Source organism: Bombina bombina, chromosome 2, assembly GCF_027579735.1.
Source record: "Bombina bombina isolate aBomBom1 chromosome 2, aBomBom1.pri, whole genome shotgun sequence".
In the NCBI taxonomy this organism is placed as follows: Eukaryota; Metazoa; Chordata; class Amphibia; order Anura; family Bombinatoridae; genus Bombina; species Bombina bombina.
The window spans coordinates 1,355,706,434-1,355,727,046 of record NC_069500.1 but is presented as its reverse complement, the minus strand read 5'-3'; the positions used below and the strand labels follow the sequence as shown (position 1 = coordinate 1,355,727,046).

Below are 20,613 nucleotides of genomic sequence, written 5' to 3'. Positions count from 1 at the left end.
GAGCATTGTCCTGCATGAAAATCATGTTTTTCTTGAAGGATGCAGACTTCTTCCTGTACCACTGCTTGAAGAAGGTGTCTTCCAGAAACTGGCAGTAGGACTGGGAGTTGAGCTTGACTCCATCCTCAACCCGAAAAGGCCCCACAAGCTCATCTTTGATGATACCAGCCCAAACCAGTACTCCACCTCCACCTTGCTGGCGTCTGAGTCGGACTGGAGCTCTCTGCCCTTTACCAATCCAGCCACGGGCCCATCCATCTGGCCCATCAAGACTCACTCTCATTTCATCAGTCCATAAAACCTTAGAAAAATCAGTCTTGAGATATTTCTTGGCCCAGTCTTAACGTTTCAGCTTGTGTGTCTTGTTCAGTGGTGGTCGTCTTTCAGCCTTTCTTACCTTGGCCATGTCTCTGAGTATAGCACACCTTGTGCTTTTGGGCACTCCAGTGATGTTGCAGCTCTGAAATATGGCCAAACTGGTGGCAAGTGGCATCTTGGCAGCTGCACGCTTGACTTTTCTCAGTTCATGGGCAGTTATTTTGCGCCTTGGTTTTTCCACACGCTTCTTGCGACCCTGTTGACTATTTTGAATGAAACGCTTGATTGTTCGATGATCACGCTTCAGAAGCTTTGCAATTTTAAGAGTGCTGCATCCCTCTGCAAGATATCTCACTATTTTTGACTTTTCTGAGCCTGTCAAGTCCTTCTTTTGACCCATTTTGCCAAAGGAAAGGAAGTTGCCTAATAATTATGCACACCTGATATAGGGTGTTGATGTCATTAGACCAAACCCCTTCCCATTACAGAGATGCACATCACCTAATATGCTTAATTGGTAGTAGGCTTTAGAGCCTATACAGCTTGGAGTAAGACAACATGCATAAAGAGGATGATGTGGTCAAAAAACTCATTTGCCTAATAATTCTGCACTCCCTGTAGACTAAAATATCAGTCTAAACTGTTTTAAAACAAATTCAGATTGCTTTTTAATTGCCACATTCCACCCACCATTTGAGTTATCTGGAGGAGACACTCTAGGCTTGATTCTACAGAGGACAAAGCTAGCCACGGTCATTATTTTAGTATAAATTAAGTTGTTTTGGCAGCTGTTGTCATCTGAAGCCAATTAGAGAAAGAAATGTAGCAGAGTTAGCCTTTAAATTCTGAGAATTAAAAATCCAAAATGTTTCAAAGAGGTACAATTACATAAAAGGGGGCAAAATAAATAATGAAAGCATATTACAAAGTTGATTAACTACATATAACTAAACATTCTACATTTAAAAAAAAATTCTGTGCATTTACAATGAATAGATTTAGTCTAATCAAATTTGACTTAGGGGAACTATATGGGTTACAGATCAAGACTAGAGAAGAAACCAGTGAAGTGTGATAAACCAATGAGCCAGCCAAGCAGTTTTAGGTTGAACTTGATGGACTTCGGTCTTTATTTCAACCTCGTCTACTATGTTACTATGTTAGAAGCCACGGAGCTGCCTTACTGTATAAAGGATAGGAGCTGTGACTTTCTGGGTCACAAGATGTGTCATGCCCTGAATAAAACATGGGGTCAGGCCTTCTAGTGCTCTTGCAAATGTATAACATTCTTGCAAAACTGCCATTTAATGCTGCAAACACGTGCACCCTCCTGAGCTTACCTGCATGCTTTCTGCAAAGCAGTGCTTGACAAATGTGTTTAAAAATTAGGAGCCAGTAAGAATATTTAGGAGCCAGGCATATTTTTAGGAGCCAGACTGTTGGATTTGTATATAGATATATGGAGAATAACCCAAAAAGTTAGGAGCCAGGGGTAAAATTCAGGGAGCCAGTGGCTACCAGGCTCCTGGGTTTGTCGAGCCCTGTCGCAAAGGATACCAAAAGAACAAAGACATTTTGATAATGAGAGTACATTAGGAAGTTGTTTAAAATTGCATAATGTATCATGAAAGACAAATTATGGGTTTCATGGCTCTTTTTAACCACATGAATAAGTTTTTTGGGGGGGTTGCAAGCATTGGTTTGCTAGTTCTTTTGTTTGAAACCCTTATTGTTTTCAGACAAATTTAATGAATAACACATGTTTAACGTCTGATTCTGAATGCACATGTAGATCCGTTACCCTTATAACAATAGATAGTGTCAGCACCTCCATCCTCTGTCTGTACACTAATCCCTACTTAAAGGGACATTCTACTCCAGAATGTGTATTGTTTAAAAAGATAGATAATCCCTTTATTACCCATTCCCCAGTTTTGCATAACCAACACTGTTATATTAATATACTTTTTACCTATGTGATTACCTTGTATCTAAGCATCTGCAGACTGCCCCCTTATTTCAGTTCTTTTGACAGACTTACATTTAGCCAATCAGTGCTGACTCCTAAGTAACTCCAAAAATGTGAGCACAATGTTATGTATATGACACACATAAACTAGGGCTATCTAGCTGTAAAAAAAATGTCAAAATGCACTGAGCCGACCTTCAATTGCTTAGAAATTAGCATATGAGTCTATCTAGGTTTAGTTTTCAACAAAGAATGCCAAGAGAACAAAACAAATTTGATGATAAAAGTATTTTGGAATGATTAAAATTGCATGTCCTATATGAATCATGAAAGATTCATTTTCACTAGACTGTTGCTTTAAGCAATATATTTTTTAGTGGAAAAGACATGATTACAGTTCTGCTATCTTCCACCATTCCACATATCACTAACCCTAACTCTAAAAAAATATCAGTACTTTATCAAATTAACTACACATCCTGTGAGGGAAAATGCAAATGTCACATGAAAGACATTCAATTTACAAATGAATGAAACAGGATTACATTTCCTATGTGCAACACAAATCCCACTCAAATATACTCAACTAGAAACCAGCAATCAATAACCAGGGGTTCTGAACACAGTGGGATGTCACAAACAAAATTAGGGCTAAGGGGAAAAAAATGCTGTTTTACTTAGCATTAATTGTGTAATATTGCTTTTATGTAGTTCAGAAATCCCAATAATAATTATATTAATAACAACAACCATGAGATACCACAGGTACACATAAATCACTTAGGTGTGTCATTGGATACAATTTTATTTGGGGGAAAAAAATACAGGAAGTGTTAATTAGCATAGCTTTGCATAAATGATTATACTGTATAACTCAAACCAATCTGTCTTGTTTTAAAATATCCAGATCTGCCTACACATGACACATTAAAGGACCAGTCAACACTGTAGATTTGCATAATCAACAAATGCATGATAAGAAGACAATGCAATAGCACTTAGTCTGAACTTCAAATGAGTAGCAGATTTTTGTTAAAATAAATTGCAAAGTTAAGTCTATTTCCCTCCCCCTGTATCATGTGACAGCCATCAGCCAATCACAAATGCATATACGTATATTCTGTGACTTCTTGCACATGCTCAGTAGGAGCTGGTGACTCAAAAAGTGTAAATATAAAAAGTTTGTGCACATTTTGTTAAAGGGACAGTCAAGTATAAATTAAACTTTCATTATTCAGATAGGACTTTTAATTTTAATTGACTTTCCAATTTACTTTTATCATCAAATTTGCTTTTTTCTCTTGGTATTCTTAGTTTAAACTAAACCTAGGTAGGCTCATATGCTAATTTCTAAGCCTTTGAGGGCTGCCTCTTATCACATGCTTTTTAAATCTCTTTTCAACACAAAGAGACAGAAAGTACACGTAGGCTATATAGATAACACTGTGTTCAGGCACAGGGGGTTAATTAAGAGTTAGCACAAAGCAATGCAAAATTTAAGACAATAGATAATAAACAGTCACAGTCATGTGATCAGGGGGCTGGAAGAAGGTTCCTAGATACAAGGTAATCACAGAGGTAAAAAGTACATTAATATAACTGTGTTGGTTATGCAAAACTGGGGAATGAGTAATAAAGGGATTATCTATCTTTTAAAACAATAACAATTCTATGGTTGACTGTCCCTTTAATTGAAGTAAATTGGAAAGTTGTTTAAAATTGCATGCTGTATCTGAATCTTGAAGTTTAATTTTGAGTGTCCATTTAATTCTAACCTACAGTTCATACAAGTTTAACACAAGGCATACCATCCACCCATTCTCTCAAACACATATGCACCTCACTGCCCATCTTAGATATTTTGGTCTAAGAAATGCAGCACCTATCTATGAGAGCATACCTAGGTAGCCTTATATGACTGCTCATCCAAATATATTCTTCCCTTTAAATTGATCCCAATGATCCATTTTACCTGCTGGAGTGTATTCAATTGTATAATATACTGGAGTCTAGGCTAGTGATAACCCTATGCAAACACAGCCAGCAGAGGGAATTACACTCTCGGCGGGGTGCAGGATAGTTAAGTAATAAAAACATAATTTATGCTTACCTGATAAATTTATTTCTCTTGTGGTGTATCCAGTCCACGGATCATCCATTACTTGTGGGATATTCTCCTTCCCAACAGGAAGTTGCAAGAGGATCACCCACAGCAGAGCTGCTATATAGCTCCTCCCCTAACTGCATATCCAGTCATTCGACCGAAACAAGCCGAGAAAGGAGAAACCATAGGGTGCAGTGGTGACTGTAGTTTAAATTAAAATTTAGACCTGCCTTAAAAAGACAGGGCGGGCCGTGGACTGGATACACCACAAGAGAAATAAATTTATCAGGTAAGCATAAATTATGTTTTCTCTTGTAAGGTGTATCCAGTCCACGGATCATCCATTACTTGTGGGATACCAATACCAAAGCTAAAGTACACGGATGAAGGGAGGGACAAGGCAGGCTTAAATGGAAGGAACCACTGCCTGTAGAACCTTTCTCCAAAAATAGCCTCCGAAGAAGCAAAAGTATCAAATTTGTAAAATTTTGAAAAGGTATGAAGCGAAGACCAAGTCGCCGCCTTGCAAATCTGTTCAACAGAAGCCTCATTTTTAAAGGCCCAGGTGGAAGCCACAGCTCTAGTAGAATGAGCTGTAATCCTTTCAGGGGGCTGCTGTCCAGCAGTCTCATAGGCTAAGCGAATTACGCTCCGAAGCCAAAAAGAAAGAGAGGTTGCCGAAGCTTTTTGACCTCTCCTCTGTCCAGAGTAAACAACAAACAGTGTAGATGTTTGGCGAAAATCTTTAGTAGTAAAACTTTAAAGCATGGACCACGTCCAGATTATGTAAAAGGCGTTCCTTCTTTGAAGAAGGATTAGGACACAATGATGGAACAACAATCTCTTGATTGATATTCTTGTTAGAAACTACCTTAGGTAAAAACCCAGGTTTTGTACGCAGAACTACTTTATCTGAATGGAAAATCAGATAAGGAGAATCACATTGTAAGGCAGATAACTCAGAGACTCTCCGAGCCGAGGAAATAGCCATCAAAAATAGAACTTTCCAAGATAAAAGTTTGATATCAATGGAATGAAGGGGTTCAAACAGAACCCCTTGAAGAACTTTAAGAACCAAGTTTAAGCTCCATGGGGGAGCAACAGGTTTAAACACAGGCTTAATTCTAACCAAAGCCTGCCAGACGCTTGTGCAAAAGAATAGACAGAGCAGAAATCTGTCCCTTTAAAGAACTAGCTGATTTAGCTGATCCTTCTTGGATAAAGGACAATATCCTAGGAATCCTAACCTTACTCCATGAGTAATTCTTGGATTCACACCAATAAAGGTATTTACGCCATATCTTATGGTAGATTTTGCTGGTGACAGGCTTTCGTGCCTGTATAAGGGTATCAATGACTGAAAGGACCTTGTAGTAGAAGGTCTTGTCTCAGAGGAAGGGTCCATGGTGGAAAGGATGACATGTCCACTAGGTCTGCATACCAGGTCCTGCGTGGCCACGCAGGCGCTATCAAGATCACTGATGCTCTCTCCTGTTTGATTTTGGCAATCAGTCGAGGGAGCAGAGGAAACGGTGGAAACACATAAGCCAGGTTGAAGAACTAAGGCGCTGCTAGAGCATCTATCAGTGCCGCTTCTGGGTCCCTGGACCTGGATCCGTAACAAGGAAGCTTGGCGTTCCGGCAACACGCCATGAGATCCAGTTCTGGTTTTCCCCAACGATGAACCAATTGAGCAAACACCTCCGGATGGAGTTCCCACTCCCCCGGATGAAAAGTCTGACGACTTAGAAAATCCGCCTCCCAGTTCTCAACACCTGGGATATGGATTGCTGATAGGTGGCAAGAGTGAGTCTCTGCCCAGCGAATTATCTTGGAGACTTCTAACATCGCTAGGGAACTCCTGGTTCCCCCTTGATGGTTGATGTAAGCCATAGTCGTGATGTTGTCCGACTGAAATCTGATGAACCTCAGGGTTGCTAACTGAGGCCAAGCTAGAAGAGCATTAAATATTGCTCTTAACTCCAGAATATTTATTGGGAGGAGTTTCTCCTCCTGAGTCCACGATCCCTGAGCCTTCAGGGAATTCCAGACTGCACCCCAACCTAGAAGGCTGGCATCTGTTGTTACAATTGTCCAATCTGGCCTGCCAAAGGTCATACCTTTGGACAGATGGACCCGAGATAGCCACCAGAGAAGAGAATCTCTGGTCTCTTGATCCAGATTTAGCAGAGGGGACAAATCTGTGTAATCCCCATTCCACTGACTGAGCATGCATAGTTGCAGCGGTCTGAGATGTAGTCGCGCAAATGGCACTATGTCCATCGCCGCTACCATCAAGCCGATTACTTCCATACACTGAGCCACCGAAGGGCGCGGAATAGAATGAAGAACATGGCAAGATTTTAGAAGCTTTGATAACCTGGATTCTGTCAGGTAAATCTTAATTTTTACAGAATCTATCAGAGTCCCTAGGAAGGAGACTCTTGTGAGTGGGGATAGAGAACTCTTTTCCTCGTTCACCTTCCACCCATGTGACCTGAGAAATGCCAGAACTATGTCCGTATGTGACTTGGCAATCTGAAAGCTTGACGCCTGTATCAGGATGTCGTCCAGATAAGGGGCCACTGATATACCTTGCGGTCTTAGGACCGCCAGAAGCGATCCCAGAACCTTTGTAAAGATTCTTGGAGCTGTAGCTAACCCGAAGGGAAGAGCCACAAATTGGTAATGCCTGTCCAGAAAGGCAAACCTTAGGAACCAATGATGATCTTTGTGAATCGGTATGTGAAGGTAAGCATCCTTCAAATCCACTGTGGTCATGTACTGACCCTCCTGGATCATAGGTAGGATGGTCCGAATAGTTTCCATTTTGAACGATGGAACTCTGAGGAATTTGTTTAAGATCTTTAGATCCAAAATGGGTCTGAAGGTTCCCTCTTTTTTGGGAACCACAAACAGATTTGAATAAAAACCCTGTCCCTGTTCCGACTGTGGAACTGGACAGATCACTCCCATAACTAGGAGGTCTTGCACACAGCGTAAGAATGCCTCTTTCTTTATCTGGTTTACAGATAATCTCGAAAGGTGAAATCTCCCTTGAGGAGGGGAAGCTTTGAAGTCCAGAAGATATCCCTGAGATATGATCTCCAACGCCCAGGGATCCTGAACATCTCTTGCCCACGCCTGGGCGAAGAGAGAAAGTCTGCCCCCTACTAGATCCGTTACCGGATAGGGGCCGTTCCTTCATGCTGTCTTAGAGGCAGCAGCAGGCTTTCTGGCCTGCTTGCCTTTGTTCCAGGACTGGTTAGGTTTCCAGCCCGGCTTGGATTGAGCAAAAGTTCCCTCTTGTCTTGTAGCAGAGGAAGTTGATGCTGCACCTGCCTTGAAGTTTCGAAAGGCACGAAAATTAGACTGTTTGGCCTTTGATTTGGCCCTGTCTTGAGGAAGGGTATGACCCTTACCTCCAGTAATGTCAGCAATAATTTCCTTCAAACCAGGCCCAAATAGGGTCTGCCCCTTGAAGGGAATGTTAAGTAATTTAGACTTTGAAGTCACGTCAGCTGACCAAGATTTAAGCCATAGTGCCCTACGCGCCTGGATGGCGAATCCAGAATTCTTAGCCGTTAGTTTAGTCAAATGAACAACGGCGTCAGAAACAGGCGTCATTCAGAGCAGCCAACACCTCCCCAAGCAATACACGGAGGTTCTCAAGCTTAAATTTAAAAGTAGAAATATCTGAATCAGGTTTCCCGAATCAGAAATGTCACCCACAGACTGAAGCTCTCCTTCCTCAGCTTCTGCATATTGTGACGCATTATCAGACATGGGCCTTAAGGCATCTGCGTGCTCTGTACTACGTCTAACCCCAGAGCTATCGCGCTTTCCTCTGAATTCCGGCAGTCTGGCTAATACCGCTGACAGGGTATTATCCATGATTGCCGCCATGTCCTGCAAAGTAATCGCTATGGGTGTTTTTGATGTACTTGGCGCCATTTTAGCTTGAGTCCCTTGAGCGGGAGTCAAAGGGTCTGACACGTGGGGAGATTTAGTTTGCATAACTTTCCCCTTGCCAGAATCCTCTGGTGATAAATTTTTTAAAGATAAAAGCTGATCTTTATTGTTTAAAGTGAAATCAATACATTTAGTACACATTCTCATATGGGGTTCCACCATGGCTTTTAAACATAATGAACAAGTAGTTTCCTCTGTGCCAGACATGTTTGTACAGACTAGCAATGAGACTAGCAAGCTTGGAAAACACTTTACATCAAGTTAAACAAGCAATATAAAAAACGTTACTGTGCCTTTAAGAGAAACAAATTTTGCTAAAATTTGAAATAACAGTGAAAAAAGGCAGTTAAACTAACAAAATTTTTATAGTGTATGTAACAAGTTAGCAGAGCATTGCACCCACTTGCACATGGATGATTAACCCCTTAATACAAAAAACGGATTAACAAATTGAAAAAAACGTTTTTTAAACAGTCACAACTGCCACAGCTCCACTGTGGCTTTACCTTCTTCAATATATGACTTTTGAAGCCTTTTGAGCCCTTCAGAGATGTCCTAAAGCATGCAGGGGACTGCTGAGGGAAGCTGAATGTCTCTGTCTGTAATCTAAAATAGGCCCCTCCCACTCATATTACAACAGTGGAAAGCATCAGGAAACTGTTTCTAGGCAAAAATCAAGCCAGCCATGTGGAAAAAACTAGGCCCCAATAAGTTTTATCACCAAAGCATATATAAAAACGATTAAACATGCCAGCAAACGTTTTATATTGCACATTAATCAGAGTATATACCTCTGATAGCAAGCCTGATACTAGTCGCTATTAAATCACTGTATTTAGGCTTAACTTACATTAATCCGGTATCAGCAGCTTTTTTCTAGCAAATTCCATCCCTAGAAAAACTTAAACTGCACATACCTTATTGCAGGATAACCTGAACGCCATTCTCCCTCTGAAGTTACCTCACTCCTCAGACATATGTGAGAACAGCAGTGGATCTTAGTTACTTCTGCTAAGATCATAGAAAAACGCAGGCAGATTCTTCTTCTAAATGCTGCCTGAGATAAAATAGTACAACTCCGGTACCATTTAAAAACAATAAACTTTTGATTGAAGCAAAAACTAACTATATTATACCACTTTCCTCTTACTACCTCCAGCTATGTCGAAAGCTTGCAAGAGAATGACTGGATATGGCAGTTAGGGGAGGAGCTATATAGCAGCTCTGCTGTGGGTGATCCTCTTGCAACTTCCTGTTGGGAAGGAGAATATCCCACAAGTAATGGATGATCCGTGGACTGGATACACCTTACAAGAGAAATGATAATTTTTTATTGTTCTCACTAAGTATTGCTCTTTGGTTTTCCAGACAAATATGAGACAAGGAAGCAATTTGTGTGCATAAAAAGGAGAACATAATGATATATGATATTACCTGAAACTCAACCCATTGTAATAGGCTGTAGTTTAAAAGCACAAAACCAGCTACTTCATATACACAAATAAACCTGAGAATGCAACTTATCATACATTGTATACTGTGCAGCTGGTTTAACAAGTCATTGAAAATACATTAATATAAAACCAATTTTACAGCGTACTGTCCCTTAAAATACAGTACAATTTAATGATTAACAAGTATATAATAAAAAAGACAATGCAATAACACTATGAGTTTCAAAACAAGCAGATTTTGTTTTTTATTTGTCTCCCTCATATCATGTGACAGTCATCAGCCAATCACAAACTAGTATATGTATACACTGAACTGGAGCACATTGCTCAGTAGACGTTGGTGCCTCAGAAAGTGTGCATATAGAAAAACTGGTCAAAAATCGATAATGGAAGTAAAATAGAAAGTGTCTTAAAACTGCATGCTCTATCTGAATCATGCATGTTTAATTTGACTTTAGCGTCCCTTTAAGGGACATATCAAAGTTTGTAGAAATGTCATATAGCATACCTCCAGGCAGTGGCGGCTGGTGAATTTTGAAGATGGTGGTGCACTAAACCCCACCCCTTGAAATAAAGTCCTGCGCCTTAAAGGGACAGTCTACACCAGAATTTTTATTGTTTTAAAAGATAGATAATCCCTTTATTATCCCTTCCCCAGTTTTGCATAACCAACACAGTTATATTTATATACTTTTTACTTCTGTGATTATTTTGTATCTAAGCCTCTGCAAACTGCCCCTTTATTTCAGTTCTTTTGACAGACTTGCAGTTTAGCCAATCAGTGCTGGCTCCCAGGTAACTTCACGTGCATGAGCACAGTGTTATCTATATGAAACACATAAACTAGCATATGAACCTCCTATAGGTTAAGCTTTCAACTAAGAATATCAAGAGAACAAAGCAAAATTGGTGATAAAAGTAAATTGGAAAATTGTTTAAAATTACATGCCCTATCTGAATCATGAAAGTTTATTTTGGACTAGACTGTCCCTTTAAATGTAAAACTATGTGTATATGATAGATAACACAACTGCCATAAAAATATAGGTCTATCCAGGGCATCAGGATCCCACATTGCTATTTTATTTTGATTAAAAAAGCAGGTACATTACCCAAACCACGTGTGTGTGTGTATATGCAATTATAATATAGTTCATAATAGAGTCCTTAGCTTAATAACAGGTAAATTGCCTCCCTTATGCACACTAGCTGCTTGTCTATAAATGTAAGTCTTGAATAAAACTTGGCAGCTAAAACTGCCTGGGTTAATGGATGCTGAGCTTATCAGCACAGATGAACAGTTCCAGCGGCTTGTACTATGATTTTCCAGAAAAGAACACTAAAAAAATAAAGCCACATAATATAAGACAACATTTCACAATATAATGTCAATCATTCATTTCTTTTTTCTTTCTTTAATAAACATATTATAAATAACTTTTTTTTCTAGAAATACCATACTGGCTGTATGGACGCACCTGCATAACTCAATACAGGACAACACCATACCAAGCTATAGAATACTTTAACCCCTTAATGACAAGTGACGTACCAGGTACGTCCTGCAAAAACTTGCAGTTAGTGACAATGGACGTACCTGGTACGTCACTTGTCTAAGAGAGTGCTGGAAGCGATCGCAATCGCTTCCAGCAGCTCTCAGGGTATTGCAGTGATGCCTCGATATTGAGGCATCCTGCAATACCCTTAGAAAGCATCCGATGCAGAGAGAGCCACTCTGTGGCCCTCTCTGCACCGGTAGCGATGCGGCCGGTTCGTTGGTGGGTGGGAGCGCAACTGGGAGGCGGGTGGGCGGCCCATCGCTACCCGGCATCCGGCTCCTGTAAGTGCAATGTGCACGCCGGGTGCCGGGAGCGTGCGGGGACGCGCATGCGCGTGCGCGTGCGCGCGCACGCGCGATTACCTACCCACACTGACACCAATGAGTGGGAAGAGGGGGGAAAATATATATATATATGAGGATCTGGGAGGGGGAGGGGGTTGGGGTATTGTGGGGGGCTGCTACACTACAGAAAAAAATAAATTGGTAATAAAAAATAATAATAAAAACACTTTTTTGGGGGGCAAATTGGGTACTGGCAGACAGCTGCCAGTACCCAAGATGGCGGCAATTAGGTAGGGGAGAGGGTTAGATTGCTGGGGGGGGGGGATCATGGAGGTTGGGGCTAAGGCAGGAGTCCATCACAGCTAAAACATTTTATTTTTTTTTATTAAAAAAAATAAAAACTCCTTTTATTTAGTACTGGCAGACTTTCTGCCAGTACTTAAGATGGCGGGGACAATTGTGGGGTGGGGGAGGGAAGAGAACTGTTTGGGAGGGATCAGGGGGTGGGATGTGTCAGGTGGGAGGCTGATCTCTACCCTAAAGCTAAAATTAACCCTGCAAGCTCCCTACAAGCTACCTAATTTAACCCCTTAACTGCTGGGCATAATTTACGTGTGGTGCGCAGCAGCATTTAGCGGCCTTCTACTTACCAAAAAGCAACCCCAAAGCCATATAAGTCTGCTATTTCTGAACAAAGGGGATCCCAAAGAAGCATTTACAACCATTTGTGCCTTAATTGCAGAAGCTGTTTGTAAATAATTTCAGTGGGAAACCTAAAGTTTGTGACAAAATTTGTGAAAAAGTGAACTTTTTTTTTTATTTGATGACATTTGGCGGTGAAATGGTGGCATGAAATATACCAAAATGGGCCTAGATCAATACTTTGGGTTGTCTTCTAAAAAAAAATATATACATGTCAAGGGATATTCAGGTATTCCTGACAGATATCAGGGTTCCAATGTAACTAGCGCTAATTTTGAAAAAAAGTTGTTTGGAAATAGCAAAGTGCTACTTGTATTTATGGCCCTATAACTTGCAAAAAAAGTAAAGAACATGTAAACATTGGGTATTTCTAAACTCAGGACAAAATTTAGAAACTATTTAGCATAGGTGTTTTTTGGTGATTGTAGATGTGTAACAGATTTTGGGGGTCAAAGTTAGAAAAAGTGTGTTTTTTTCAATTTTTTCCTCATATTTTATATTTTTTTTATAGGAAATTATAAGATATGATGAAAATAATGGTATCCTTAGAAAGTCCATTTAATGGCGAGAAAAACGGTATATAATATGTATGGGTACAGTAAATGAGTAAGAGGAAAATTACAGCTAAACACAAACACTGCAGAAATGTAAAAATAGCCATTGTCATTAAGGGTAAGAAAATTGAAAAATGGTCCGGTCATTAAGGGGTTAAAGGGACAGTCTAGGCCAAAATAAAAACTTTCATGACTCAGATAGAGCATGTAATTTTAAACAATTTTCCAATTTACTTTTATCACCAATTTTGCTTTGTTCTCTTGGTATTCTTAGTTGAAAGCTTAACCTAGGAGGTTCATATGCTAATTTCTTAGACCTTGAAGCCCACCTTTTTTCAGATTGTATTTTAACAGTTTTTCACCACTAGAGGGTGTTAGTTCACGTATTTCATATAGATAACACTGTGCACGTGAAGTTATCTGGGAGCAGGCACTGATTGGCTAGACTGCAAGTCTGTCAAAATAACTGAAAAAAGGGGCAGTTTGCAGAGGCTAAAATACAAGATAATCACATAGGTTAAAAGTATATTATTATAACTGTGTTGGTTATGCAAAACTGGGGAATGAGTAATAAAGGGATTATCTATCTTTTTTCAAAACAATAAAAATTCTGGTGTAGACTGTCCCTTTAATTAACCAATATATTTTTTTGTCTCAAATCAAGGCCTAGTCAAAACATCTTTAAGTTATTTTATCCCAGATAAATTAAACTTGTTGAAAGTAGACCGGCAGAAATATGCTGATGTTAGTAAGAATTGTAGTAGTTTTATTGGCCTTGTAAATGCTCCTGGCAAATAAAAAAACTGTCCACCTGTTGCGGCATATCAATATATTGATTTTGCAAGTGAACTAATTAAGGGCTTTGTGAATGTGGGGATGTTTGTGTGACTTTCGGTCATGTTCTGGTAAATGAAAAAAGATTAATAGGTTGATTCAAGTATGTGGTATTTGCAAGATTTGTGCACAGCGTTAGTGGAAAAGATAAAATAAGGTTATAGGCGGTATATCATTAAATTTATCTAAAAGTATTTGGGTCCGTTTCTATTGCAAGTAAATTAATTCAGTAGAAGTTTTAATATAAAGGGGTGTTATAAAATATAGGGGAGGAGTTGCATTTGCAAGTTTATTTGTATATATGAAGTAGCTGGATTTGTGCTGTCAAAACACAGTTGATTGCAATGGGTTGAATTTCAGATAATAAGTATATTTTATTGTGTTCCTTATCTTATATTTGTCTGTAAAACCGGACCATCTTGTCTAAAGAAGCTTTTATTATAGCAGTTATTATATAGTGAGAAATATGCTGATGTTAGTAAGAATTGTAGTAGTTTTATTGGCCTTGTAAATGTTCCTGGCAAGGCGCCTGGAAGTCCGTTATCTAGGTAAGATGGCCTAACGACTTTGCTTTGAGCTGAACTATGGGCCCAGATGTATTTTCGCTACTGTTATAAGAAACACTCCTTCATACTCTTCTTTCTCTCATATATTTTAATAAGCTTCTTTTGTTCATGAAATATGGTATGATATGACGCGGCCATAACATGTCATCATGTTAACCCCATATGCTGTATCTGTCGCCTATAAGACATGCTTTGTATCTTTCAATAAACAGAATGGTTTTAGATCATTGCTGCGTGGTCTGAGTCTGTTCTAAGGATATCCTTATCAGATAATCTATTCAGTTCCAGCTGGTACGGTGTGCCCGAGTCCTAGGCCTGAACTGACACTCCCCCCCCCCCCTGAAAACAACACCTAACAATAACTATCTTAAAAATTAAATCATTTAGCACCATTTAAATAGAATTAGTAAAATGAAAATATGAAAGCATGCCCAAGTTATCACTGCTTTGGTCATAATGCAGTTAACATTCACATCCAATCAAATAATATGTTCAGGGCAGACCATGCAAATATTTTATGTGGGAAGCACCAGGATAAGTAGCGGCAGAGGCAGCCATGGCACCAAGTATATTTATAAATATTTTATTTCCTCTTTAAAGGACCTTAACTACTAACTAGCAAACAACTTATGAGAAAGCAATTTGACAGCACCGAGACACCTCTGTCTGCAGTCTGCATGCGGTCCTGCATATGTTACGATTCGTAAGATATACAGAACCGCATGCAGACTACAGAGGTGTCCCGGTGCTGTCAAATTGCTTTTTCATAAGTTGTTTGCTAGTTAGTAGTTAAGGTCCTTTAAAGAGGAAATAAAATGACTGTGTGACTGAGACGAGTAATAAATATAACACTAGCTCACACAGAAAGTTAGGTTAACATTATTAGCAGCATAGCTCGCACTTACCTGAAGCGCTGCGTCCAAGCATAGCAGCAGCCAGCAAAGTACATAAATTCAGACAGGTATAGGAGCGGCAGAGGTGAGCTAAGCTAAGTAAATGTGTAATTCAAAAAATGATCTACCTGCTGCACAAAATAATTTGAGCTCCTCTCAGCTCAACGACTATCTCCGCAATGAGATTTCGCGCCGTTGGGATGGGAAGAGCTTGTCAAGCGTCATCATGTGACTGAGTGATGACGCGTATACTGTGTCAGTCACTGTCTGTTCGGCTTTGGAAACTAACACCTCCCACCCTCGCACAGACTGAAGTGTGCGATCAAGGGAGTATGGGGATGGGTGAAGGCTGGGAGCGCGCATGCAGGCAAATTTAATGGAGAGGCGCATCTCAGGCATATGTTAGCGGTTACATGTTTAAATATGTAAAAAAAAAATGTGGCTACAAAATAAATAGAATTTTTCCAATAGGGGGCTATTGGAAAAATTATATATTTTATTCAGATTTTGATTTTTTTTCTTCTTTGTGGCTGGGGGGGGCACGTGCGGGTGTGCACAAATGGAGTAGCCTCCACTTCCTCCAGGATTGCCACAGATTGCCAGGTCTGGCCTTCTATCTGAACACAGCTGTAGATTGTAACAATTTTAAGTTTTGTGATTCAGATAGAGCATGCAATAAAAAAGAAAAGAAAAAAACACACAAACAAATTCCTACATACTTCCATTATCAAAATGGCCACAGTCTTTTTTTATGCACACTTTCTGAGGTTCCAGCTCCAACTGAGCATGTGCAAACGTGCACAGTATATACATTTTGTGATTGGCTGATGGCTGTCAAATGATACAAGGGGAATGAAAGTTGAACTAAAGGGTCATAAAACCCAAAATTTTTCTCTTTCATGATTTAGGTAGAATATACAATTTTAAACATTTTTCCAGTTTACTTCTATTATCAAAATTGTTTCATTCTCCTGGTATAATTTGTTGAAGGATCAGCAATGCACTACTGTTTTTTTAACTGAAAACATAGGTGAGCCAATGACAATCAGTATTTATATGCAGCCACCAATCAGAAGCTAGAACCTAGGTCCTTTGCTGCTCCTGAGATTACCTAGATAAACCTTTCAGCAAAGGATAACAAGAGAAGGAAGCTAATTAAATAATAGTAAAAGTAAATTGGAAAGTTGTTAAAAATTGTATGCTCTGTCTTCTAAATCATGGATGTCTAATTATGACTAATGTCCCTTTAACTTTGAAATTTGCCAGAAAATAATCTTGTGTACATTTCCAATTCAAAGTAAGTGCTATTGCATTAACCTTTTATTCTGTATTTGTTAATTATTCAATTCTGCTGTATTTAGTGGTCCTTAAAGGGACTATATTAGCCCTACCTACGAACATGCCCCCCAACCACTAACAATGTCACATTTTTCACCCGTGACTACCCCCCTCTCGACGAGGCACCACCTACAATATGACGATGGCCCCTTTTTAAAGGAATATAAAACCAGTGTTCTCCCCAAGACCATTTTAGTGGGAGCACCACCCGGCCAAAATTTTAGGCAAAAATAAGCTAAAATCAGATAATATTAAAATGTTTTAATTTAATATCATTAAATACATTTATGTTAAATTATGCAATTTATGTGTGCTTTGAATAGCAGACAATGTTATCATATTAGATTAGAAAGTATTACACTGCCCTCACCCAGCTACTTTCTAATGCCACCCAGCTGGCAAAACAACTGTGGAGAACACAGAAAACTGTCTGATTGTTGTAATAAAAAACACTAAACAGTGGGTTATACTTAATAGAAATCATTGGAATATGTATTATCACTTTAAAAAAAGGATTTTAAAATTACTTTTTTTTTTTTTTTACTCAAAAAATTTTCTCCCTTTTAATTTGTTCCCAATGACCTACTTTACCTGCTGGAGTGTATTAAAATTGTTTACAAGTATTTCCTTTACCCTTATATTGGCATTTGAAATAGTTAAAGGGATATTGAACCCAATTTTTTTTCTTTTGTGATTCAGATAGAGCATGACTTTAAGCAACGTTCTAATTTACTCCTATTATCAAATTTTCTTCATTCTCTTGGTATCTTTATTTGAAATGCAAGAATGTAAGTTTAGATGCCGGCCCATTTTTGGTGAACAACCTGGGTTGTCCTTGTTGATTGGTGGATAAATTCATCCACCAATAAAAAAAGTGCTGTAGAGAGGTCTGAACGAAAAAAAAGTGTAGATGCCTCCTTTTTCAAATAAAGATAGCAAGAGAATGAAGAAAATTTGATAATAGGAGTAAATTGAAAGTTGCTTAAAATTGCATGCTCTATCCGAATCACTAAAGAAAAAAATTGGGTTCAGTGTCCCTTTAATTAACCTGTGGTATCCCCACCTATTCTGAAAGTTTGTGGCCTCAGGTCCAAGCTATAGATAAGCTGTGTATAGAAGAGATAATGTAGCAACATGTTAATTTTCCATTCTTCTCTCCTCCAAGTATTGGCCTTTGGTTTACAGACAGATAAGATAAAGAAGCAGGTATATTTACACAATGTGATAAAGTAATGAGATCTGATTATACCTACAAGTTCAACCCATTATATTAGGTTGTGGCTTAAAAGCACAAAATCAGCTATTTCATATACACAAATAAACATTAAAAAGCAAATTCTCATACATTTTATACTCTGGGGTTGGTAAAAAAGTAATTGGAAACACATTAAGGGAAAAACTATTTTATAGTATACTGTCCCTTTAATTTGTGCAGGGTCTATTACTTCATGTCACAACCCCAAAAGGAGCAGTTTTCCATTTGAAGTGTAAAAAGGAGACAGCTGCAATTAATTGATTGCCTATATTCAGTATAGGACTTTAACTGCAAAATTCATATGACCATGAAACCTAAGTTCTGTAATGGTAGCGCTCTTGTCTAGCTGTAAGCAGTGGCTACAATAAGGATTTCTAGCAAGAAAACAAGTACGTTGTTTGCTTTTTTTCATTAAATCAGTTTCCTTTTAGGTTTACTTTACTACATTTAGCCACCAATCAAGCAAGTGGTACCCAGCTGCTAAACTTTCATGCCTCCTGCTTTTTCAAATAATGATACCAAGTGAACAAAGAAAAATTGATAATAGGAGTAAATTAGAAAGTTGCTTAAAATTGCCTGCTCTATCCGAATCATGAAAAAAAAAATTGGGTTTAGAATCCCTTTAACCAGAGCTCTGACGTCGGCTATTCTGACTGGCGTTAACTCCATTTGCGCTCAAGCAATCACATTTCCTTTCAACTTGTAATAGGAGCACTACATCCAACACACGCCAACAGCTGCGACAAACCCAATATTGCTTGTGCATAACTGTTAGTGCGCCATTCGTAATCTGGCCCAGAGTGTGTAAAACAGCAAACAACTTAAGTGTTTTCTTACAAAATTCTTAGGTCTAAATTTATTAAAGGGACATCCTACACCAGAATTTTTATTGTTTTAAAAGAGAGATAATCCCTTTATTACCCATTCCCCAGATTTGCATAACCAACACAGTTATATTAATATACTTTTTACCTCTGTGATTATCTTGTATCTAAGCCTCTGCAAACTGCCCCTTTATTTCAGTTCTTTTGACAGACTTGCAGTTTAGCCAATCAGTGCCTGCTCCCAGATAACACTGTGCTCGTGCATGTGAAGTTATCTATATGAAATACATGAACTAACACCCTCTAGTGGTGAAAAACTGTTAAAATGCATTTTGAAAAGAGGTGGCCTTCAAGGTCTAAGAAATTAGCATATGATCCTCCTAGGTTAAGCTTTCAACTAAGAATACCAAGAGAACAAAGCAAAATTGGTGATAAAAGTAAATTGGAAAATTGTTTAAAATTACATGCTCTATCTAAATCATGAAAGTTTTTTAGGGCCTAGACTGTCCCTTTAAGCTACATTTGCAGCTTTTTCAATTATATGGGGCAGGTTCTCATAAGCAAGCCTGCTGCAACTTAAAGGGATACTAAACCCAATTTTTTTCATTCATGATTCAGTCAGTGCAGACAATTTTAATCAACTTTCTAATTTGCTCCTATTATCAATTTTTCTTCATTCCCTTACTATCTTTATTTAAAAAACAGGAATGTAAAGCTTAGGAGCGGGCTTATTTTAGGTTCAGCACAATAGATAGCGCTTGCTTACAAGCATGACCCAGGTTCTGAACCAAAAATGGACCAGCTCCTAAGCTTTACATTCCTGCTTTTTAAATAAAGATAGCAAGAGAACAAATTAAAATTGATAATAGGAGTCAATTAGAAAGATGCTTAAAATTGCATGCTCTCTCTGAATTATTAAAGTAAAAAATTGGGTTAAGTATCTTTAAGAAGCAGAAACTGCTTCTTTTGCCTCTTAATCTATGAGGTAGTGAGATTAATCACCCCAACAATCAATTGTTTAAGGTGATTTACATTCCCTGTTCTAGCGCAATTAGATAAACTGGACCAAGGGGGTGGCATTGCACAAGAATCCTCTAGTGCAATGTTTTTTTTTGCCGAACTATAATTTTATTTGGTTTGTGGAGTTCTTTCCGCACGGCATGATCAAGAGGAAACCATCTGGTCAGAGTGGCGTGCTACCTCAAAGCAAACAGCTGACTATGCTGTAATATAAAACAGAAACTAACACGCAAAACTCTGGTTACAAAAACTGCAAATACTAAAAACATAAAAACAGTGGAAGATTACAAGCCCAAGTGACCCACCCATATAATTTTAGTTATCCCCTACTACTAATCTACAAATTTGTTCAAAATCTAGGAGTCAGTTCATAAATTTAGGAGCCATAAACTTTTGGCCACCCATATGATTTACACTCACCGGCCACTTTATTAGGTACACCTTGCTAGTACTGGGTGGGACCCTCTTTTGCCTTCAGAACTGCCTTAATTCTTTGTGGCATAGATTCAACAAGGTGTTGGAAACATTTCTCAGACATTTTGGCCCATATTGATATGATAGCATCACGCAGTTGCTGCAGATTTGTCGGCTGCACATCCATGATGTGAATCTCCCGTTCCACCAGATCCCAAAGGTGCGCTACTGGATTGAGATGGTTGTGCGTGAAAATCCCAGTAGATCAGCAGTTTTTTAAATACCTAGACCAGCCCATCTGGCACCAACAACCATACCCCGTTCCAAGTCACTTAAATCTCCCGCCTTCCCCATTCTGATGCTCGGTTTGAACTTCAGCAAGTCGTCTTGACCATATCTAGATGCCTAAATGCATCGAATTGCTGCCATGTGATTGGCTGATTAACAATTTGTGTTACCAAGCAATTGAACAGGTGTACCTAATAAAGTGGCCGGTGAGTGCATATCATAATATAAAACTAGAATATATATATATATATATATATATATATAT

At 38.8% G+C, this 20,613-nt stretch overlaps 1 protein-coding gene across 1 annotated transcript in view; it reads right to left on the bottom strand.

Annotated features, from left to right (window-relative positions):
* Positions 1 to 20,613, bottom strand: part of ST3GAL5 (ST3 beta-galactoside alpha-2,3-sialyltransferase 5) — a 260,294-nt gene that overhangs the window by 236,288 nt on the left and 3,393 nt on the right. The gene's annotated exons all lie outside the window — the stretch shown is intronic.